The sequence below is a fragment of the Larus michahellis genome, chromosome 11 (assembly GCF_964199755.1).
Source record: "Larus michahellis chromosome 11, bLarMic1.1, whole genome shotgun sequence".
In the NCBI taxonomy this organism is placed as follows: Eukaryota; Metazoa; Chordata; class Aves; order Charadriiformes; family Laridae; genus Larus; species Larus michahellis.
Genome location: NC_133906.1, coordinates 6,678,420 through 6,701,315, shown reverse-complemented (window position 1 = coordinate 6,701,315; position 22,896 = coordinate 6,678,420). Strand labels below are relative to the sequence as shown.

General features: G+C 35.9%; 1 protein-coding gene across 1 annotated transcript in view; it reads left to right on the top strand.

The window, feature by feature from the left end:
- Positions 1 to 22,896, top strand: part of TENM2 (teneurin transmembrane protein 2) — a 1,449,326-nt gene that overhangs the window by 609,003 nt on the left and 817,427 nt on the right. The window lies entirely within an intron of this gene.

The window sequence follows — 22,896 nt, the reverse complement described above, 5'->3', positions numbered from 1 at the left end:
CTGTTCTCATCATCCTTCCCTGGCTGTGATTCATTCCAGGTTGCCGCAATCAAGTATTTGTAGCATCGCAGTTCATTACTGCCTAAGTGAGTTTGGTGTCACAGAATCATTGTTTTCTTCCCTGTGCCTCTAGTTGAGGAGAGGAACAGACTGTAATTAGGAGGGAAGTTGCTTCTGGGGTACACGTGCACATGCACAGTCTTGTAAATCACCAGTGATAAAGAAGAGAATACACAAAAATATATCATTTTAAATAGAATTATTAAAATATATGATTTGAAGGTGATTGCTGAAAAAATTATTTGAAGGCGATGCTATATGAAAGATAAAAGGCAGTTCATGCACCTAAGGTTAAATTTGTCCTAAAGAGATGAACGATTAGGAGTATTGATATCCAACTTGAATTAGGTGACAACTTGATTCCAGAATATTTTGTTGACTGATAGATACATTCACAGAGATTGAATTCCACTGCTGAGGAAGAACAACTCCAAATCCAAGAGTTAAAATGTAAGAAATAGTAGCACGAGTCTCAAAATCACATGGTATTTTCAGGTACAGTTCTGTTTCTGTTTCCTTATCCCCACTGGCTTGGTGCAAGTTTTGTTGAGCTGCATCATAACCAGGGTCACTGAAATTATTACAGTTAGAAAGAAAATAACTGCCTTTGGTGGCTAAAAGGAATGTCTGGATTGTTTAAATCCAGACTGTCTCCCAGTATGGCCCCACAACCGCTATGCTGGTACCAGGGAGCAGCCCTTCACAGAGCTGCTGCCTGCCCATCGCCTGACGTGTGCTAGAGTGGCACAAGTGTGGCCCTGTGGAGAAATGCTATGAGACCTCAAACTGATTGCTGGGGAAATGTTTCTGGTTTGGGTATTGGTTTTATTTGCAGATTTAACTTAGCAGTCACACAAAAAGGTGTGCAGAAGTGTGGCCCTGTGATGGGAGCTGCTCAAAGAGCGTGACTGTGCCAGCACTGCCTGGTGCGGGGGGTTGGTGCCCAGCTGCCTGCTTTCCCTTTTGCCCTTGGAACCGCTCTTTTGCCCCAAGTTTTAAGGTTGTATTAAATAGTCATGCATAATCTGTGCTTTATTCGGACTATGCTTTTTCCTGTTAGAGTGGATGAAGGAACTAGAGCCCTGAAAGCCCGTCAGCTTTTCCCATTTCCAATCATAGTAGTAGATTACAAAAAATACAGTATAGGGTTTTGAACATCGGTGCTCCTTACTCTTGTTTACTGCTGTTGTGTTATCGTGGAGTTTCCAATATCAGTAATACGAGTAGATATACTGTGTAGTCAACAGAGATATTTTAGACTTTTTTTAAACAAAAAATTAAGGAAATTAAGATCCAACATTTGCGTTACTGCAGCATCAAAATTATAATTTTAATAATCCAAAGTCAGTGCAGACATGATTCATACACCAAACAACATTTCACCAGTTTTCTTCATACTATTCCATGCTCAGTTACAACATGACTACTAATGCAAATACTGTTTTTTCAAAACCCCTTGAGGATTATACTATTCTTATCAGTGTTAGATGTCCAAATATTATCTTTGAAAATGTCAGAAGATACACATAGTGAATATGATTTAATGATACTGAGAAGCCATAACATATTTAATGCCTGATTTTTAAGGTTTAAATTTTAAGTTTGTCTTCATTAGCACCAGTTCTTATTTAACTGATACGGGTTTTTTTAACAACATTGCCAGTATTGTTGGCAAATGACAATGTCATTTAATTTTAGGAAGTTGTTTCCATGGATTATTGTACATTTTCCTTTCAAGAAAATTGTTTTCCTTGGAAAACAAAATAAAAAAAAAAACAATTAAAACAAACAAAAAGGAATCGTGCTAAGCCTTTTTTTGACAGTTTGTAGGATCACTGGTACCATTAATAAATAATACGTGGAAATTCTCCATTGTTTTGCACACTAGCTGAAAGTTCATCAGTCTGTTTTCATTTGAATCTGCGACAGTAAGGAGAGCTGTACTGATATTTATGATCAGTTCATTGGGCTTATGTTACCTTGTTGAAGCCTTATCAGCACATTGAGAACTGTCTCTCAAGATGGAGCTTAGGCTGGATTCTAGACTTGATATTTTTTGTTAAGGTAATCAGACCATTTCCATAACGTGGACAGCCTCTCAGCTTTGGCTGGTTACCCACTAGAGAAAAGCAAGGTGTGCATTTTATGAGTATCCGATCGTAGCAGATCTGGTACAAATCAGGAAAATGCTGCCTGCAGATTAATCCATCCGTACTCTTTCTTGTATACTACTACTATATTCTAAGGGTGCAAGAGGAGATGATGAAAATGAGTCCGATCTGTAGTTCCTGGCAGCTAGCTGGAGTTTTTCCAGGAGGTTCTAAATTATAGTGGGATGTAAGATGGGATCCTCCAGAGGGGAAAAGGTAGGAAAAAGGAGGATGCAGCGGGTATTGAACAGCAATACAGACTGATATGAATACAAATTAGCTCAAAGTTAGACCTGTGTAGCTTCTTAAAAGTGATGTAGATGAACTCCATAAAAATTCACTGTATGTTTCAGTAAGATTCTTTGAAAATCATTCTGGCATAGAGTATATATTTTTAACACTTCACAGTGAGAGCAAAAGCAGAATACAGATTTTTAAATAATTCTTCTTAGGTCAAATTAAAAGATTTTTCAGGCTTCTCAACTAATCACACACTTATTTATTAAAAATCTATTTAAAGCATTCCGTTTTTCTCCATAAATATTCATGTTTACTTTAATAAGTGCTTTACAGATTTATTTTAATTCCACCTAAAACCCTCCAGTGGCTAGAAAACTTCATATTCAAGTCCAGGTGTACAGACAAATCTGGAACGTATTTCTAAGATGCTGTAGCATAGTTATTAAGAGTATTATTAATGACAGCTATTTTTGTTTTGTTCTTGATTTCCACAAGAGAACACAGAAGCTTGCAGCTGGGATTCTTTGAAGCAACATTATATTCTTTAGGGAGCTCTTATTTCAATAAAAACAATGAAATCAGTTAGCATAGGTAATAAAATAATTACAGTAATTTATTTTGGCTATTAAGTGTTGAATCCCCTTAGCTAATCATCAACTTAAAGCTGTTACTCAAAGTGCCCTGGTTGCTTTTGCCTTAAACATCAGGAGTTCTTATTCACTTGATAAATCCATTTTTAATAAATTCCCGCCGTGCCTTGCTACTAGTGCTGATCTGAATGCTGTCAATGATGTAATGTATTGTTACGCACAACTAGTAAAGGATATTTCCCATTGTCCCATCAGTAAGAACAGTCATTCCTTGCCTCCTTTGTACCTGGTTACAACTGTACTTGATGCTCACTTGCACTTAGAAGCAGCTTGTTGCTACAAACCAGAGCAGCATTAGAGGAGAGTGTGTTCATGGGGTGTTTGGAAAACCCTGTATGTGAGCTGGCTGGACAAACTTCCAGCCTACGCATCAATGGAAGTGCTCATCTTCCAGTACAGGGGAAGCACAATAATTACTGCTCTGAAACCAATATACATTATTCTCCTTGATTAATTTAAACTTTTTCATTTTACTTTGTTGTGGCTTCTAATAAGCCCTTTAAATGACCAAAGCCAAAACAGGCAAAGGTTAATTTCTGTCTTAACTCAGAAAATACTGTTCATCTTGCTTAAGAGAAGAACTCAGGATCTTCCTTTCTTTTATAGAGCAAGAGTCCAGGGAATCTGTAAAAAGTCTGATTCTAACTCTTCTTTACAGAATGGCCATATTTATTTACAGAGATCAGTATTTGATCCTTCAGAATGTTATTGCTGAAGTACCGATGAATAAATTCATCAGTATAGATTAATTGACAACAGTCAAACTCATCTTTAGAGAAAACACAATTTTTTGTGTTTTACCATAATTTCCCTTGAACCGACTCTCAACTACTCATTTCCTCAGATGTAGGGAAGTAGGAGGCTATTCAGTGAAAGCTCTGTATGACGTAGATGAACGCACACATATATGGGGTATGGAATTAAGATACCATCAACTTATGTATAAATGTATGATCTAAAATCAATTGAAATCAGCACAGAATGTTCCAAAGCCTTCAGGAGACTTATAGTGAGATTTCATGGGCTGTGTCCAGCCAGAGGTATAACCGCGACTGACTCCCAAGTGTGTGAACGGCTCCAGTGAGCATCGCCTTTGCGTAAAACAGTCTCATGCCTTTTCTCCAGGTCAGAGCCTTACAAGCATGCGACAAAATGAAAAATCCCTCAGTGAAAAAATGTGTATCAGTAGCAACAATCTATATTGAAGTTTGTACTGCAATGGTAATTTTAGCTACTTTACTACTGTATTTTATCTCTCGGGCAACAAAAAGCGAGAGCTTCTAAAGTAGTAAACCTACTCGAGGAAGAAAGTTCAATTTAGAGTGGAAAAGATTTCAAGCAATCCAGAATGTGGTTTCTTAGATGTATGGGCTTCAGGATGCTCCTAACGGTTTGGAAAAATTGGCAACTTGTAGAAGGGTGTTTGGGATGGCGGATATTGGTGTTTTATGTTTGTTTATATGTATGTTTGTATTTTGCCTCATAATGCTTAATAGCGGTGACTTTTTTCAGGCAGTTTCACATTTGGTACACCTGAAAAGTGCAGGGACAGTCTTTCTTTCAAGAGTTCTCTGAAACTGAGAAGAAAACACTGCTTAGCCTGAGTATTTTAAGGAAAAAACAAACCAAAACAAAACAGTTGTCCTTTTGTTAGGTATGTCAGCTTTTGCACCCCAATTAAATTTTAAATAATCCTCAAATGATGAGCAAAGTCTGTCAGGCTTTGATAGAACTGATATGTCACTGAAACCATTCTCTAGATCTCTTCTTTTATATACTGACTGACCTAAAACTCGGGATGTTGGGGAGACTATTACGAAGGGATTTTGATACCCTCATTTCTCTCTTTTCTAAGGGTGGGGTCTGTTCTCTTTTTGGAAGGATATAAGTTAACATCTTCTGGGAGTTTTCAGTCGGGGAGTGCATAGGAATGTAAATTCTGCATTGCATCATTTTATTCCTTTAGGAATTTCATTTTACTCACAGTTGAAGTAATAAAAATTGCCATCTTTCATAAAAAGGATTAAATCATACAATGCTGCATAAGATACTTTGACAACTCCTGTAGAATATAAAGATGAGTGTTTTGATAAAAATTATCTTTTTAAGGCAAGCCTTTAAAATGTATTTGTTCTGTTTCTGCAAGGCTTTAATGGATGAAATATACTTGATTTTTTTTTTTTTAATTTTTGACTCTTAATACCTAACGTGGAGGTTTCTTTTTCTTGATTGTGCCTCTACATCTATTATTCATTTACATATCTTGGTAGAGGCGGTGTCGAGGTCTCCTTAACATGAAAGGGAGGGAGTGGTGAGATTACATGGTTATTGCCTCCACTGAATGAATTCTGCAGTGCACAGTTTGAGGTCACCTATCACATAAAAAGCCAGATAAATACGTTCTTCCGCTCACTTTGATAAGGCTAATAAAGAAACTGGAATATCATTCTTCCAGTCAAAGTTACTGTAAATAGTCTACTAATTGTTCGATTATAATTAATTTAATTTAAATAAGGAAGAGTTAAGATTTCTTGGAAATGTAAAAAACTCTTCCAGTAATTAGTCTGCTTCAAAAATGGAAATGTAAAGTTTAATCTGATAAACGCAGGTGTGATTAAATTACAGTAATGTTAGTAACTTAATTGACTTCATTGGGAATAATAAAAAGTTAAATACATACACAGTTGTTAATGACTAAAATATAATCTGTTTCTTTTAATAGTTTACAGATTGCTTTTCATATTTTGTTATTTAATTTGCAGTTTTGTTGGATAGAAAACTGCAAGTTTTTATTTACTTTGCAGTAACAATACAACTGGCAAGAGAAAAGTTAATCAGACATTATGCCATGTTTTTCTTAAAGCCTCTACTCTAGAGATCATTTGATTACTGTGCATCACAGCTTTCATGTGCATAAAGCAAAAAGCTTGAAAATGTACTAAAAAATATTTTATAGAGGGGAAATAAATAAGATTACAAAAAGTACTGCTTTAGAGGTTGCACTTTGTAAAGACAGTATCATGTTGTGAAACAGCTTGCTAATGTTTTTTGACTGCTTTTGTTCATCAGTATTTAATTCAAGGTTTCCTTTAAATCTTAGACCTTCTTTATTTTCTGTTTTGATAAATGTTGGAAATGGGAAAGGCAGTAGTACAGGAAAATACACATTTGCAGGCCAGAGAGCGTTGACTGGTCAATTTAGGGATATCACTGTTTAAAACTTACATTTAAAAAAAATTAGAAAAAAGGCAGCTCATGGACAAACAGTACAATACCCACAGACTTTTTCAGTCACCGTGCAGCTTTTACTCTCTTAAATTGCAGCAAAATCTCTTCACTTAGAAGCAAGAAAAAATTTCTGTAAGTGATGGATTTAACACACTGGATAACCTTTTCATTAGACAATTATGTGTTTCAGTCCATGGGATATGAAGTGTGTATTTTTTGTAGTACGTTTTCAGATGTCAATGACCCTATTTCATGGAATATAAGTCACACTGTGAATTTAAAGATCTGAAGAAAATCAATAGATGAGACATTGAAGACTCTTATATCAACTGAAAATATTTTTTCGGGTTTTCTCGCTCTCTTTTTTTAATCTTCTTGCTGAAAGCTCAACCTAAACATCAAAAAATCATTGAAAGACTTGGATAATAATTACTAGAGTCTTGGATTTTACTGTAAAGAGCTTTTGTATCCTGGCAGTATTTGAAGTCCTAATCCACTAGGTACAATACCTCTGGGTAAGACAGCAGTCATGTAAGAGAGAGGTAATCCATTGAGCAATAGGAAGTATTGCTCTACATCAGTTTTGAAAGTCTTCTCTTACCTTCACAATCAATAAACCCCAAATTGTACAGACACAATTCACATAACATTAATTAGAGTAATTAACATAATTACATTTATAATTACATATGCATGCATTTGGAGTTAATAGTAGGGGAGACATATTCACAAACATACGTTTCACTGGCACGTTACAAAAATTAAAGAAGACTATCCTTTAGTATGCTTCCCCCCTATAATTCCCATGTATGTGTGCAAAACAATCACCTTGTTCCTATTTCTCACTGGTCTCACAGATTTGAAAGTTAAGTTTTGGACACTTGAAATTTTAAGAGCAAGCCCTAGTCTCAGAAATGCATGATTAGGAATTTAAACACACGTTTCTCAGAAAAAAAGACTGGATCACCATATGCACTGATTATATGTAATCCAGCAGGTTTAATTCTGAAAAGAATGCCGTTTATGAATACTTCAGCGATTGTAGGGATACGATTTTATATTTTATTTATTTATATATATAACAAACAAAATACCAGCAAAAATGGCAATTCTTAATGCAATACAGATTTAAACAGAAAATTAAAAAAAGAATGAGCACAGGTATGCAGAGTAAATATTTATCAAATATTATTCATTCAGTTGGTTTCTACACCAGAAATGTGTGGTGTTGGAAGGACTCTGAAAGACAGATATGGATTTGTCTTAGATCATATTTACCTATGGTGAAGTAAAAACCCAGTTAATGTATGGTATTACTAAAAAAAATTTGCATTTATATAATAACAACTCAGACTTTGTTGATTATTTTCATCATTTTAATTTCTTAATTTATTTTATGTTTTTACGTTAATTTCCAGTTAAACATATAAAAAATAAGCAGTGAGGAAAACATCTTCAGTTTACACAAAGTCTGTTTCTGGAGATGTGTTTGTGTTTTAATTAGTGTATTTTTATTTTAGTAGCTTGAGACTATTTCTCAAGTAGGATCGTACACATAAATTGATAAGAATTCATCTTCAGACTATTTTCAGCATTAATGATATATATGAGAATGGTTATGAATCTGAAAAATTGCTGACAAGGAAACGAAAAAGTTAAAATATTCAAAAAAATCAACCAGAAGTCTCAGACTGAGTTGGCAAGAATTTTGGCTCATAATCTTTTCCGTGCTTTACTTCTAATGATGGTTAGTTTTAAGAAACTACTCATATTTAACTTTCAGCTTTGAGGCAGTATTGTAACAATTTTGTTGATTTTGTAATTTGCCATCCTGCTTTCAGACAGTACTTCAGACAGTATCTCAGAGGCTGTGTGTTTCTAATGAAAGGCCGTTAGAGGTACAGGCAAGTACTTACGCTGCATAATTCATCGTGGAGGGAACTTTGTGGAGAACATGGATTGCTATAAAAGTGTTGCAAGATACTCATAGTTTAGTGCTGCAGATTCTTCCAGCTGAGAATTTACAGTGCAAAAGTTCACTTTGAGTCAAATTGTATAACACGTAATAAAAAGTTACCCTAGGTTTGTAAATGCCACGAAGAACAATGTGAGCATCACAGAGAAGTGGCTAATACTAAGGGAGAATATTTCAGACATCTTTGTGGATGTGAAAACTGTGACCAAGGAAGATGAAGTAACTTGCTTAAGGTCAGAGTAGGACTTGGATCTCTTGTACATCATCACTACGCTATACTTCTCACGCAACATTTCCTAAATCTTACATGCTCAAGTTACCCACTTTTGCTTATTCAGTTGATCTGATAAAATCTGGATACTTTTCAGTATTGATTGGTGTAAGCGTGGCTTAATGGCAGAATCATTACTTTTTTAATCTTGGAACTGCCAGCCCTTACTATTCTCAACTGAAATTCAGCTTCTTCGATTAAGGACTGCCATTACTAATTGGTTTTAAATGTTGCTTGGATGGTTCTCATTCCAAAAGTTTAGTTCTTCAGCAATATCTTATAGTTCTACGCTCTGAGTAATTCATTAAAACTTTATGTTTTCTGGCATGACCAAAGCCAGAACAGAGTAGCTGATAGAAAATCCTGAACAAAAGCTAGAACCGAAATCATGATTTTCAGAAAATAGTGGCTTAATGGCTTTCTGCACTGCATATGAGCTGCATCTTTATGTCCATTCATTCCTTGCGTTAAACTGATGCGTGTCTGGTGGCAACCACAGCCGAGTTTCCCTGCCTATCTCGCATCTATTCATGCAGTTCTGCAGGAAAGGTCAGATAAGGATAATATGTCAAAAGGGTATAATTAAGATTCAGAAAGATTAATGCCTGTGGTATTTAGTGAAATTGCCTTCTAGTGGAATGCTCATCTGTTACTTTGATATTTAACATTTCTGCTGTTAAAACGTTAGTGCTTGTAAAAGTACAAAATTGGTGGCAGACATTTGGTTTATATACTCTTTTTGTACTAAAAAAAGAACCCCATAGGAGAAGCAGTCGGGTTAGAGGGTTTTTTACATGGAATTATTATGTGTAAGCCTTTTGGTATTTCCACTATAGATTTGTATTTGGTAAGGTTATTTAAGGTATGTCAATCAGGCTGACAAGTGGTGTCAGTTTGAGAAGGTGGGGGAGAACATACCAGTAACAGTGTCTGAGATATGTGGAACAGTCTCCAGTGAAATGAAAATGTTACATCTGTAGGATGAAGAGGAATAAATGTTATTTAATTCAACATGAAGAAAAAGATCTTTTTAACGTGATTCAGCACATACTTAATACGTAATTGAAAGCTGATGAGTAGCCTCACTGGAGTTTGTGGTACATAGGAGCTACAGTTCCTCCGACTATTGCAGCTGCTATACAAACACATAAAAGATGGCACACTTCCCCAAAAGTTCAATTAAGATGAGAAGACCAGTGCAAACTGACACCCCAAAGTAGGTAAAGTTAAAATAGTCACTAGACAGGTATGAACGTAATGAAGTCATAACTTATTTTTTTCTTACTCATTTTGAACATTGCAAATAGTTTTTTCTTACACACATTCCCTTCACGTCTAAAAAATATGCACAGTACACTGCTGAAAATTATAGCAAAACAAATTTGAATGAAAATCTACACCATTTTCCTGTATTCTTACCTATTTTTTTATCTTTACTTTCTAAAATACATGGAAATTTTGCTTTATTGAGAAATAGATTCTGTAAGATATTTACGTGAATCATCCTTCTACAGATGGAGCTGATAATTAAGTGAGTCATAGGTAGAGAACTTCTAGATTTACTCAGGAAAGCTTCTACACAGCCTTGCTGCACATATGACAAGTATCAAGATTTTGAATACTGGCAGTACTAAATATGCTGTATTAAATGTTGTATTACGCAACACGTGCCCAGACCACACCACCGTTAAATTAAAAATTCCTATTAGTGTAATGACAGGATCTTAAACTGCATTCAAACAAGGAATTCAGAGCCATCGCAGACATCACCACTAGAGTAAGTCATGTAAGAGTTTATAATGCTACACCCCAAAATTGCTGTGGTTCTGAAAAGAGTGTAATTATTGCAGGTGTCACGTTAATACTTCATTGATTTAATTGTGGGTACATTTTATTTAAAAATTACAAATGTGTTTAGCTAATGTAATTAACAGCGTGTGTCTTTCTGTCTTGGCCTGGGCCTTGACTGTACTTCCAGCTGAGCACAGAAGGAGATTTGGAAGGTTCGGGATACTTCTCATTTAAACGAGCTTTCACTAGTTGTCTTCCAAAGCTTGGGGAATTCCTTTGTACTCAATTATCACATAGGAAAACAATTTCTTTATCTGTTGGTAGGGTCTTAATTCTTTTCTTATCCTGGGAAGAAGCGTTCAGCCTTCTAAAACTGAAATACAACTTTTCATTTCACTTTTGGTTCTGAAAGGTTTGCAAAGGTACGATAATTACCTCACATAAACACATTATGAGCCACAACAATACATTCAGTAAACAGCTAAGATGGATATAGACTAGACAGGGTGCTGTAGGAATTTAGAAGATGCTGAAAGGGTTACTAAGCATTGGAACAGGCTGCTCAGGGAAGTGGTTGAGGCACCATCGCTGGAGGTATTTAAAAGAGGGGTAGACATAGTGCTTAGAGATACGGTTTAGTGATGGGTTTTGTCAGAGTGAGGTTGATGGTTGGACTCGATGATCTGAAGGGTCCCTTCCAACCTAGGCGATTCCATTATTCTGTCTCTAGGACAAGTCCATGATTTAGCTTACTGGAATTTTCATTGTGTAAATCTGACGGCTGAATGTTATGTGATAAGAAGTTATTTTTCTGATCATTGAAAACAGATGTGAAATCAGGAACTAAAACAATTACTTTGATATCTTGTAAGACTCTGACAAAGCTAATAACTTCGTATTCACATAAAAGACAAGGTTATCCCTCAGGCTATTGCGAGAAGAATGTGCTGTTTGTTTGCAAGTGTGATATAAAAACGCAGGGTCCAGAAATATGGTGGGGTTTTTTAAAATATTTAAGTACATAGTCCTACTGAGTCTACGAAAATGATTCACATAAGAGTTTGTGGGATCACACCCAAAGATTTTTGCTGTTCTGTGTAATTACTATGTGTGTTACATTCTAGACTACATTTTATTCTTCTCTATCTACAGATAGATCTTGCTGTAATCTACAAGTCTCTTCTGCGTGTTAGAAATTGCAATTTAACCTAAGAACTGCAGTCCCTGTTACTGAGTATGTGACTGCACTTTAAAAAGTAGAGTATATTTAGGGTTGCCTTCAGACCCAGAGCTGCCCCTTTCACAGGAGTTGATGTTACTGAGCCCACAATTTAATTGACACGTCTCATGTAAAATTTCCCATTAAGCAAGAGTGTGTTGTTTTGTAACTACTAGACATTGCTTTCTTTAGAATGCATGGTAATTACTTATTCATCTTTTATGGCTTACTGGAAGAAAGTAACAGGAGGGGAATGAGTATTAAGGACTAACACTGAAAGGAAAGACAGAGGGTAAGCTGAGACCTGGGAGAGATGGAAATTTGTTTGGAATAAATGCAGGTGTGTTGTTTGGTATTCTTGCAGATGGATCTAGTGGAGTATTGTGACTAGAAAAGCTTAAAAGGAGCCCCCACAGCTGAGTGGGGGAGAAAAACTGGGAAAATACTGCAGGGGTGTGATGGGATGAGAGATCAGCTATAGCTGGAAAGGACCAGGGCAATCATTAGAGCTCAATACATTTGATGTGATGGGTGCTGAAGACACAAGGGAGGTTAAAGATTTGCAGCCCTTCTTGCTGCCGTTTATGGTAGTGATTTTGGAAGAGAAGGGAGACATGAGGATGGGGCCGTAGCCTGGAAGCTGTTCTGGATTCTGAGTTAACCCAAGAGAAAGGCCAGACATGCCTTCTCCTTTCTGCAGCTGGCCAGAAAAAAAAAATGTTGGAGCTGAACCTTTCTGGTTTAGACTTAAATAACACCATGCTCCTCTGGAACTGACAAATGCGTGTAGTAAAGCAAGTGATTAAACACCTTGTTGAATTTTACTTTAATTTCGCTGTATCTGATGGGAAAATATAAATGTTCAGTGCCATAATTAGCTAATTTTTAAAAGTAAAATAGACTGAACAATTGAAACTAAAAAGGTTTCAGATTCTTTTATTCAGTCTTTACTCAGGCAGACTTTCCAGTGAAGAGGGCAGATCAGTAAGGACTGAGAGAGAAGTAAAACATTTCTTTATTTCAGTGAAATTGATCTCTCTGAAAAGTAGGCAAAACAGAAAGGTAAAACTGAGTTTTTAATTGCCAGATGTTTGCAGAATGATGGTAAGTTCTGTAAGTACTAGTGCTTGGATAATGGATTTTTTTTTACCCCTCCTTTTAAGCAGAAGCAAGAAATAGACATACTGTCCCATGCATCTTAGCCTTGTACAAACGGCATATGCTTTACCTGCACATACCCAGGTTTTCTAAGTGCACAGCAACTGCTCTTTGAATTACTTGAGTACTTGCTGGTTTCCCATTGCCTGCGTTATCCACTTAATTAACTAGTTCTGTCTCTTAACTCGTTACCAACATTTTTTTTTATTTTTTTTTTTGTGGCAACAAAGGCAATTGCATTGAAGACTTAAGAAGCACACAGAGGATTTTTGTCACTCATGAAGTCACGATTTGCCTTTGTAAACTGCAGGTATCAAAGCAGCTTTTCTATTCTGTTTGGACACAGCGCGTAGTAACAGGGGGATGAGAGGCAGCTGTGCTTCAGACCACATGAGGTAATTTGCAGACACATTTTAATTGCCTTTTAGAGAGCATGAAGGAGTTCCAAATAGTCTAATGAGTTCCAGCAAACACCTGTGAAATGCTTTTAGACCACCATGTAAAACAGAAATTAAGAAAGAAATAAAGCACAAATCTAGCATGTATATTCTAATGGAGGTTAGAGAGGAAAAATATATTTTCTTAAATACTCACCACATTCTGTAAGACAGAAATGAAAACAACAAACCATTCTATATTTTCATACCAACAAGAAGTTAAAGAGAAAAATTTCAGCAAATGTTCTTTGTGGAACAGTTAATATAGGAGCCTTAGGAGGAGAGGCTTGAGGTTGCATTATAAATAGTTTCAATGTATAAATGTATTTTTAATTGTTACGTTGTAACTCAGCAAAGTAATTATGGTCAGTCTTAACTTCTAATGTATGGGACTGTACCCACTTAAATCAGAAGTGTTCTGGAGTGCTTTTGCTCCCTTGGGGCTTAAGAATAACAGCAAAATCTCATTGCAAAGATCCTGCAAATGATTTAATATTAATTATATTTATGCCTATATAGTGTTCAGTATAAATGTATTTGTGTTGGAATTGTGGGTTGAAAACTTGATGATAGTGAATTTGTTGTCTGTGTTAAATATTTAACAGCTTAATGGAAATAGTACCTGAAGTTCACAGTGAAGTTGATCCTTGAGGTGGAGCCTTGGGTAACACGAGTTATTTACCCCCATTATGCTTCAGCTCTATAAAATACAACTTATCACCCCTATCAAGAATGCCATGAGATTTTGGATGTGCAAAGACAAGACCTTTTTCAAAGTAGATTACTCAGATAAAATGTTCAGAAATGTATAAAATTATTCCAAACCCAATACAACTGTAAGCCCTGTAGAAGGTAGATATTGTGGACATTGTTGTGTGGTGGCTTGTTTTTCAAAATCTATACCGGGAGTATTCACAAAAGGAAATATTTCTAAAATTTCTTTCTTTGGCCTTTAAAAATTGCCTAACAGTAACTGCCTTTTTGCCTTCAAGAAATCCAGCAAGTTGATGGAAGTTACAGAAGCTGTACATTAAATATAGAGTAGAAGAATATCAATTTGACAAGAAAAAGTGTATGTTTGACATTTTGAATTTCATCATTTGAACTTGCAAGACTGGTTTGTGGCATGCAATAATGTTGTCTTAGGCCTCTTTGGAAATGTTATAGTTCTCAAATGATGAGAAAGCTGAATGTTTGGCTTTATAGAGAAAGGAAGGAAAGTTTGCTGTGTGAATGACACGAATGAAATGACAGTTCATCTCTAGAATAAGACATTGTGCTGTGAGGCTGCTGTATCATTACTTCCTTAGCACTGAAAAATTCCATTAAAAATCATCTCTACGCACACTTTGTCTTAAAGTATATATTCTTCCTCACTGGCCAGGACAAAACTGTTTAGGGTATATGAGTTGAAGGAAAGAGTTTATACGTACAATGCATGCTGTTGCTTAGAAGAGATGCTAAACTGAGGGAGAAAAATGTAGAATATCCATTCCTCTCTTCTGATTAATCCTTCAGAATTAAGAATGTCCTCTTTTTTTGAGATGAAGTTCAGACATGAATAGGAGATAATGAATCCATTTTTCATTTCTGACACAATAGGGGCAGACTTGAGAAAAAAACATTTCCTTATCATGTACAAAATACACAATGTCTTAGATGTGGTTCCAGATCTTTTTCTGGAACCGTGCAGGTTTTGCAGGGACTAAAGGGGTACAACAGACAGCATCAAGGAAGTAACAAGGTAGGACTGAAGTGGCATTAGGACAGTCAGCGTGTTACAGAATTGGCAGCACAATGAAAATAGCTGCCAAATAAAGTCGCAGGGTAATCCAAAAGTCTTGGGGTGGCATGGCAGCATCTGGTGACATGAGGGCTGAATTAAGGGCATTACATAGTAACTACTGAGCAGTCACTCTCATTAAAATTACTATTAAACAGCAACAAACACTGCAATATCAGGAATAATCCCTTACAAAGCCACAGAAACGGACAGTGACCCTCCACACATCAGTTATCAATACTTCCTATAAAACTTAAAAGAGCCTAGCAAGAACATGTATTTCTTTCAGAAGTAAAATGCCACATCCTTTGCATATAAAAAGATCTCTAAATTAAAGAATGAGCAATGCTTTTGATTCATACAGAAAAAGATCTATATTGACCATTGGAGATGACTAAAGGTGTGGGAGACCTGTCTTCATACAAAGGTATTTAAGAACAAGAAGTTTTTCAATTAGCTCAAAGAATCTTCATGGAAAAAAGATTCTTTTAAAATGCTGTTTTATTGAAAACTCAAAGTTTTATACTGAGTAATTATTTTGTGAAATTTTGAAAGAGAACAATTAATCTGAATCACTTAAATTCAGTTTAATTTCAGTATTAAAACCTCATTCTGTTTTTAATGTTTTAATATATTTTGGTTCATTTTTTGATATAATTCTGTATTTAATATTATGTATCCTATTTTATAATAGTTCCAATTTATTTCTGCTCAGCATTTGAGTCCATGGATAAAGTTGATTTAAATCTGATTTTTTTAAGGTGTTTGCAAAAATGCTGTCAATGATTTAATCATAAAATCCACACTGAGCAGTATGGAAGTTGCAAATGATAAAGTGATAGTAATAGAGTTCCGTCCGAGAATGTTGTGAGTTCCTTAAGTTAAGGCTTCCTAAGGTATGTTTCAGGTAATTCTGAAACAGTAAACATTGCTAGAAATAATAATAGCTGTGGTTAACATTTTTATACTCATTCTATCCACATCCACCTCAGTTTCATTTTCCTTTAATTTTTAGCTACTTATCTTGTCTGTTCTTTTTTCCTCTCTTTCCTTCCTCTCTGTGCTTTGAAAAGAATCTAGTGTATGAAGACTGTTCTCTCTGTTCTTGTTTAAGAATTGAGGAACTGTTACGAAAGATTCCCCTCTTTCATCCATACATTTCTTCTGTTTACCTCCTCCTTCCTCTCTGGCATGTCTGAACATCTTGCACTGCCTTTCCTCTAGATTCTGTAAGGCATCACAGCATGCTTTGCTCCAGCCATGTCTCTTTATAGCTTCAAGAATTTTCACCCTCTTGCTCTATACAGTTTTAAAAGGGCTAAGCACCGTGCAAACATTAAGGATCAATAAAACCATTATTCAAAATTTCATGATAACATTATTCTAATTCCAAAGATAAAGAAACCCTAGTTTCAGCCATAAGAAAACTGAAGCAGGGTGAGATTAAATTTCAGGTTTTTAATTGCTATCTTTGACATAGCCTATATAAGACATGTTTAGTATTATGGCTCTTAAAAATATTTAAAACTTACTCATCCTACTGATTTGTGTTGAGATGTGCCTAATCATCAGCTCTGGGAATTATGCTTTCACTTGTCATCTCCCACAATCAAAACATGTTCCTGAAGAACTAGTCGGAAATAGCATGACTGTTGTGAATAAAAATTATTCCACGTGTGCCTAGGTAAATGTCTGTGGATAGGTTTTGTTTTCATTGTGCACTCCTGGATGATTCTTGAAGCGAGGAATGTGTCTTGCTTGCACAGGCTTGCTCACTATCTCTTGAAGATGAGGTGTCTGGCGCCAGGGTAATCCTGAGATTGTGCGGAAACTCAGAAGATCTACAGGATTCGTAGCTGGGTGGGAAATCTGTAGGGATAACATGGTTAACTTCTGATTTCAAAGGCAGCCCTTACTACTTGTAAAGTACTAGATATAGACAGTTGTGTGAGGTAGGTAGACGCTGCTTGATTTAAGTTAATTATTTAAATAAATATGCATTTTTCTTTCCTAGTATCCTTTAGAAGTGAGTGATGTATCTCATTATCATTGTAAATATTCTGCAACATTACTAAACACCATTCAGAACCCACTACCTCCCCTTGATAATGGTACTGCCTCTTTTCAGGATAGTCTGAGGAGCTTCTTGCAGCCTGAATGTGCTGGGATACTGAGGAAAGCCTTGCTTTGGTCTGTGTTTGCCAGCAAATCCTCTTTGTGTATAGTGACTTTTGAATTTTTTTTAGGCTGTCCATGCTCATTGCTTGGACGGTCATAAGGAGATTTAAGGGCTTTCAGTTTAAAAATGGTTGATACCTCCTAGTCATGTTTGTGAATAAAAATAGGAAGTTTAAATATAAAATTAAGCTTTCCCTTAGTTTTTCCTCTGACATTACAGTAGAATCCCTGTCAAGATTTGATTATGAAGAGAAATATCCTTACTTGAGAACAGAGTTAAATAATAGTGGTAATATTCTGATATGCAAAAAGCACTAAATTGACAGTACAATAAATACAAACACAAATTTTGCTTGTTCTGGCTGTGCAAGGGACAGTTTGGGCTGTGCTATTAAAAAAAAAACCCAAACTGAAACAACATGATTTAGAGTGTTTCCTTAATGACACCAAGTATATTTTGAGTGTCTTAGTTAAGACTGTGTATAAATCTTGTTTACATTAATCAGTACTCTGTAACAGAAGGATAGTCCTACTTTCAGAAGGAGGTTGACACTGATGGCTCTCCAGACTCTGAGGACTGTGAAATTCAGTCTCGAAAAAAATCCAAGCGAATACACATTTGCTAGGTGTTGTCCAGGCTCTTCACCATTAAGCACTCAAGAATTGCTGTTTTGTATTGGAAGCCTGGTTTAGCAAATCTCTCTCTGTTCTGTTAAGTAGCAGATGTACCTGTTTTGCCTCTCAGGACTCTTGAAAAGTAGAGGAGGAAATGCTTTTCTATTAAAGGAGGAGCTGAAAAAAAGGAAAATTCACCATTGAGGTAGCCCAGTAAAGTCTTAAGTAAAGAAAGTAATCAATGACCAAGCAAAATGTTTCAAGATATTGTATACTTCTTACCAAAACATATAGCAGTAAAGGATTTGTAGCACAAGGGTCTTACAAGTATTTGTCTCATAGTGGGGTAAGAAAGTGGACAAATAGGTGTTAAAACGTAAGGTAAAGTAATAGCCTGTTTTTATTCCAGGTACTAACCTATATAGTTGCTAGTGAAGGGTGCACAAGACCCCAGGGGAGAAGAGGGAGGAGGCATTAAACCATGTAATAGTTAGTGAAGTTTAGGTTGATCTAGACACAGCATACTCTATATACGCATCCTTAAATAGGATAGAAATACTGGATATGTAACAGTGCATCATTCCAAAACGTTACAACACAGACCAGAGGTTTGTATACCTCCAAAGGGAGTACAGGAAAAAACATCTGTTAGAATAAAAATTGTATCATTCTTTACAAATTGTTTGTTAGGGATGAAATTTCTGATTGTGGTAAAGTGAGAAAAATCTGCATTACTTGTTATGAACATGGCTCACTTTTCTGTTTGCTGCCATGTTGTGATCTGCATGCTATGGAGTTGCCCAAAAAGAAATCTTAAAGGAATGTAGTAGGGAAGAGGAAAAAAAGGATTTGACCCACTTTGTTACAGCATGTTCTCTATTTGGCTTCCCTCCGGCTAGAATGGATTGTTCTTTCCAGGGCTAAAGCCTGGCATCAAAGAAGATCCCATGTCCATATTAAAGATAGGGGAACTGAGTGAACTGAGTAAATGAGGCCCAGGGTGTCAGTGGAAAGCTGACAGTTTGGCAAAGGCTTATAGAGGGAGAGAGGTGGAAAATGAAGTGGTAGCCATCTGCTTCTCTTTCCCGCGGATGAAACAAACTGGTTTAAGTGATAATCCTGTTTGCTGGCCTTCGCCTGTTCACACCTTCTTGTTCACACTACTTTATGTTTTTGAGTAATGAGTAAATAATGCTTTTCCCTGAATATACACATCACTGCAAACTTGTCACAGACTCTTGAGAGGAAATCCTCATCGATGCCAAACCCCAAATGGCACTTGTTGTCACAGACACTGTAGGGAAGTTCCTATGGATGCCAAAACCCCAACTGAGACACTGTCATTAACGTGACTGGGAACCAGACAGGTGTATTCCCGCATTGGAGAGTGCCTGGATGACACAGACCTCTGCTGAGCGCGGTACTTGAAGCCAAATGTCAGTCTTACGCTAAAATGGAAGCAGAGAGAAAGGTGTGGTTTAGAGAGAAGCTGCTGCTAAACAGTCAGTCTAAATTAGGAAAATGACAGAAATATGAATTAGTAATCATTCATCATCTTTAGTAGAGAGCTCAATCCTCTGAATTTTTTTAAAAGTAGCATGTTTCTATTAACAGCCTTTTCTATCACAAACATACAGAATGTTTGTAACAATATTTTAGGATGTGAATGCTCTCCCTCTACATTTTTTTTTTTAAATGTACTGTCATTCAGAAGAACAAAGTAAATGTTGCTAAATGCTTTTAGTGAGAGCAGAGGAAATGTAGAGCAAATGCTTCAAGATGTTTCACATTTTCATCATAAGGACTGCTTTTTACCTCTGCATGAAATGTTAAAAGCTGTAGTACAAGTACAGCTGAACCAAACAGCAAGGTGAATTTTATTTTAATCAAGGTAGAAAATTTGAGATTTCTACATTACGCAGGTAATATTGTAAAAAGTTTGTGAAAATAGGTCCCTGTAGTGTTTGAATTGGAGTCAGACCTCTGCTGCTGGCCTTCCAGACTCAAACTTTAGTAATGTATCATCAAGAATTTACAAATAATTAAGCCAAACCAAAATACAGTCTTACGTTGTGCAGAACATGAGCCTTGTGCTCGTATGGTCTTTATTTGTATAAAATAAGCTGTCCACATATAGTCCTCTACCCACCATTGATTACCTAATTACACAATCACTCCATCAGTAAATCAGCACAACATCTGTGACCCTACATGTCACTGCAGTAGCCCCCTCTGATTCCCCAGGAGCTTTGCCGAGGCGGTTCTGCTGACATAATATATTCATTATCCATTAGATCTGGCACACGCTCTGCAGTGCTCAATTACAATACAATCGAGTGGAGGGCCCGGTGTCAGCCGATGTAATGACTTGCTGATTATCTGTCTTTAAATGATGAATGAAATGAAAATGTACTATTCAAACCAAATGTAAGATTGCTAAAGACGCTAAATGAAAATTTTACGTATACACTTTATGAAAAGAGGGATGAGGTTAGAGGGTAAGAGTTTGCCTCACATTCCAAAATAAATAGGTAGTAATCTTTCCTTAAACCACCCAAAAACCATCCGGTGGAATGATGCTGCCTTCAAAGTTGTGGTCTTGTGCCCATGCCTTTTATGACCATCTCAGATGTTTTCAGTCTCCCAGCAATTCATTGGAAGGATTTAAATTTCAATGAATTTTTCCAACTAATTTCATCTTTTCTTTTTTTTCTCAGAGAGACTTAGTTGCTTGAGTTAACTTTGTGTGTAATAACATTTCTGTAGACTAAAGCTGATTATAATAAAGAGCTGTAATAATGAGTAACTTCCAGCTTCATGTATTTTTTAATTTTATGAGTTATGGGGAAAAAATGCTTTACATCATTTCACTTTAAAATACATTTCTATTTGGAACTCTCTATTTTATAGCTTTTTGTTTTTGTTATCTTCAGATAAGATAAAAGATGTTCGTGTTGTGCAACACCAATCTGTAAATTCTTAGATAACGAATGATGTAGATCACTGCCAGATGTGATGTCTTACATTATTTCTTAAAATCATAGCCTTAAACAGAATGTAACCAAGTCTCAACAAGTAGGCTATTATCTCATAGAATAAATACACCATATCAGTATGGGGAATAATATTTTAACTGAACAGTATCCTTCTAAGTAGACTAAAACAAAATGAGAGATTTCAGTATATGCCAGGACTGTAAATAGATGGGAGATTCATAAGCATTCTGCTGTTCAAATAATTATGAAGCAGATGTTTGATGGTACAGTCATTTCTGTCTCTGTTTACATCTTCACTTATTTTAGTTATAATTGAAAATCCCATAAAGCTGCGTGTTGGAGCACTCTTTGAATCTTACTTAAATTATAACTTCCCATTTTATCCCCTTAAGTTGAATATTTCGAGCTTTTGAGTGGTGTGCAGCTTTTCTGGGAAATGTAGCTCTGTCTTTTCAACAACACTGTGACCAGTTGCAGGGCTAATTTTTTGCCACATTACCATCATGGAGCTTATTTAATACTTTTACAGCGTGTCCAGATACATTATGTTATGTGTCCTGATATGTATCAGCATCCTCATACCTTCATTCTAGTACTACTTTTAATACAAAATTATTTTGACCTGACCCACACTGTGGACAAATGAATTTTGTTGCATGTAAACCTTGTGTGCATATTCTAAGTATACATTATGTGAGTAATAAATACAATTGCAATACAGAAGTTTATACTGAATGAAAATGAAGAAAGGCGGTGGCAACCCTTTGGAATTTGTAAAAATGTCCACTTTGGTCATAAAACTTGATGGTGCACGGCAGCTGAAATAAATTTGTTTTTAAAAATATTCTCCTATTTTGGGAGCTCGAGGGAAGGAATCAAAAGAAATGTGGGTACCTTACCGGTGCTTCGTGATCTGTGACAAATTTGTGATTAAACTTTAGATGGAAATGAATCTGAGTTGAAAGTGTCATCTCTAAATGAAAAACTACCTGAAGATTTTGTTGTACTCATATTTGGGGTTGAGTCAGCCCTTTCTAGAAGCAGAAGAGATTCTACAGCATTGAAAAGATTTGTAGCCCCTTAAGAACTTTGGAAAGTTCTATATTCCCCAGGCCCCAGGGTCTCATTTTGAGTAGATCAAAACCAGAGAAATACGCCAACATAACATGAGATAGAGAGATGCTGTCAACAGAAATAGGGACTTTTTGCCCTTACTAATACATAAGTTTAATCTAAACCAAGGAGCAAAGTTGCTCTGGGCTGGTCTCAGGAATCTGGATGGATCATACAACATCATGAAAGGAAACTGTGAAATCTATTAAATAAGACAAGACCTGCTGGTGAAATAATTTTAACAAATAAATTACTATTGTTCATAGCATTCATGCTATTTTAACCATCATCATCATCAGGCCATTCTGTGCCCCTTTTATTTTAACCTCTAAAAAATCAAGGACTGATTTTTTTAGAAGTCAGTAAATTGTTTTGGTTGAATTTTTTTGTCACATGGCAAAGGAAATGTCCGTGTGCAAACATTTACTCCCTTTGAATGATGAAGGTGTTTCCATCAAATCTAGTTATAGTACAGTCCCATCCATGACTCAAAACATAAAATTTAAAATCCCCATCATTTAATATTTTCACTTGGCTGTAGAACCCAAAATATATGAAATGTTGAAATGTCTGACAAGTAATTCTTGTTTTCTTCATTTAATTTTCTCCACTCTTTCCTCATTGGATATAATCCTTAGCTGCTCTGAAAATTTGTAGTATCAGGTAACAAAGCTGGGATAATGCAGCAGAGTGCAAACCCTAGGCTGTTCCTTAAATAGTGGAGAGAGATGACCTCTGGAAGAAGAATGCAATTTAGTGCTGCTCCGCTGGATTTACTCCTCTTTGTGCTTGTTAGCGTTAGAAGGCAAAAAGCCAGACAGCAAGGAGAAAAAAAAGTGTGAGGAAAGTCAAATAAAGGTAAATGCTTGGAAATATTAGATTACAAAATTTGCAGGTTTACAAATTAATTGGCATAAATACACATACTAAAATAATTATGAATTGATATTGAAGGCTAAATACAATATCTTACTGTTTCTTCTGTAAATCAGGTGTAAATCTTCTGTGAAATAACTCCAGAGGATCTCATGA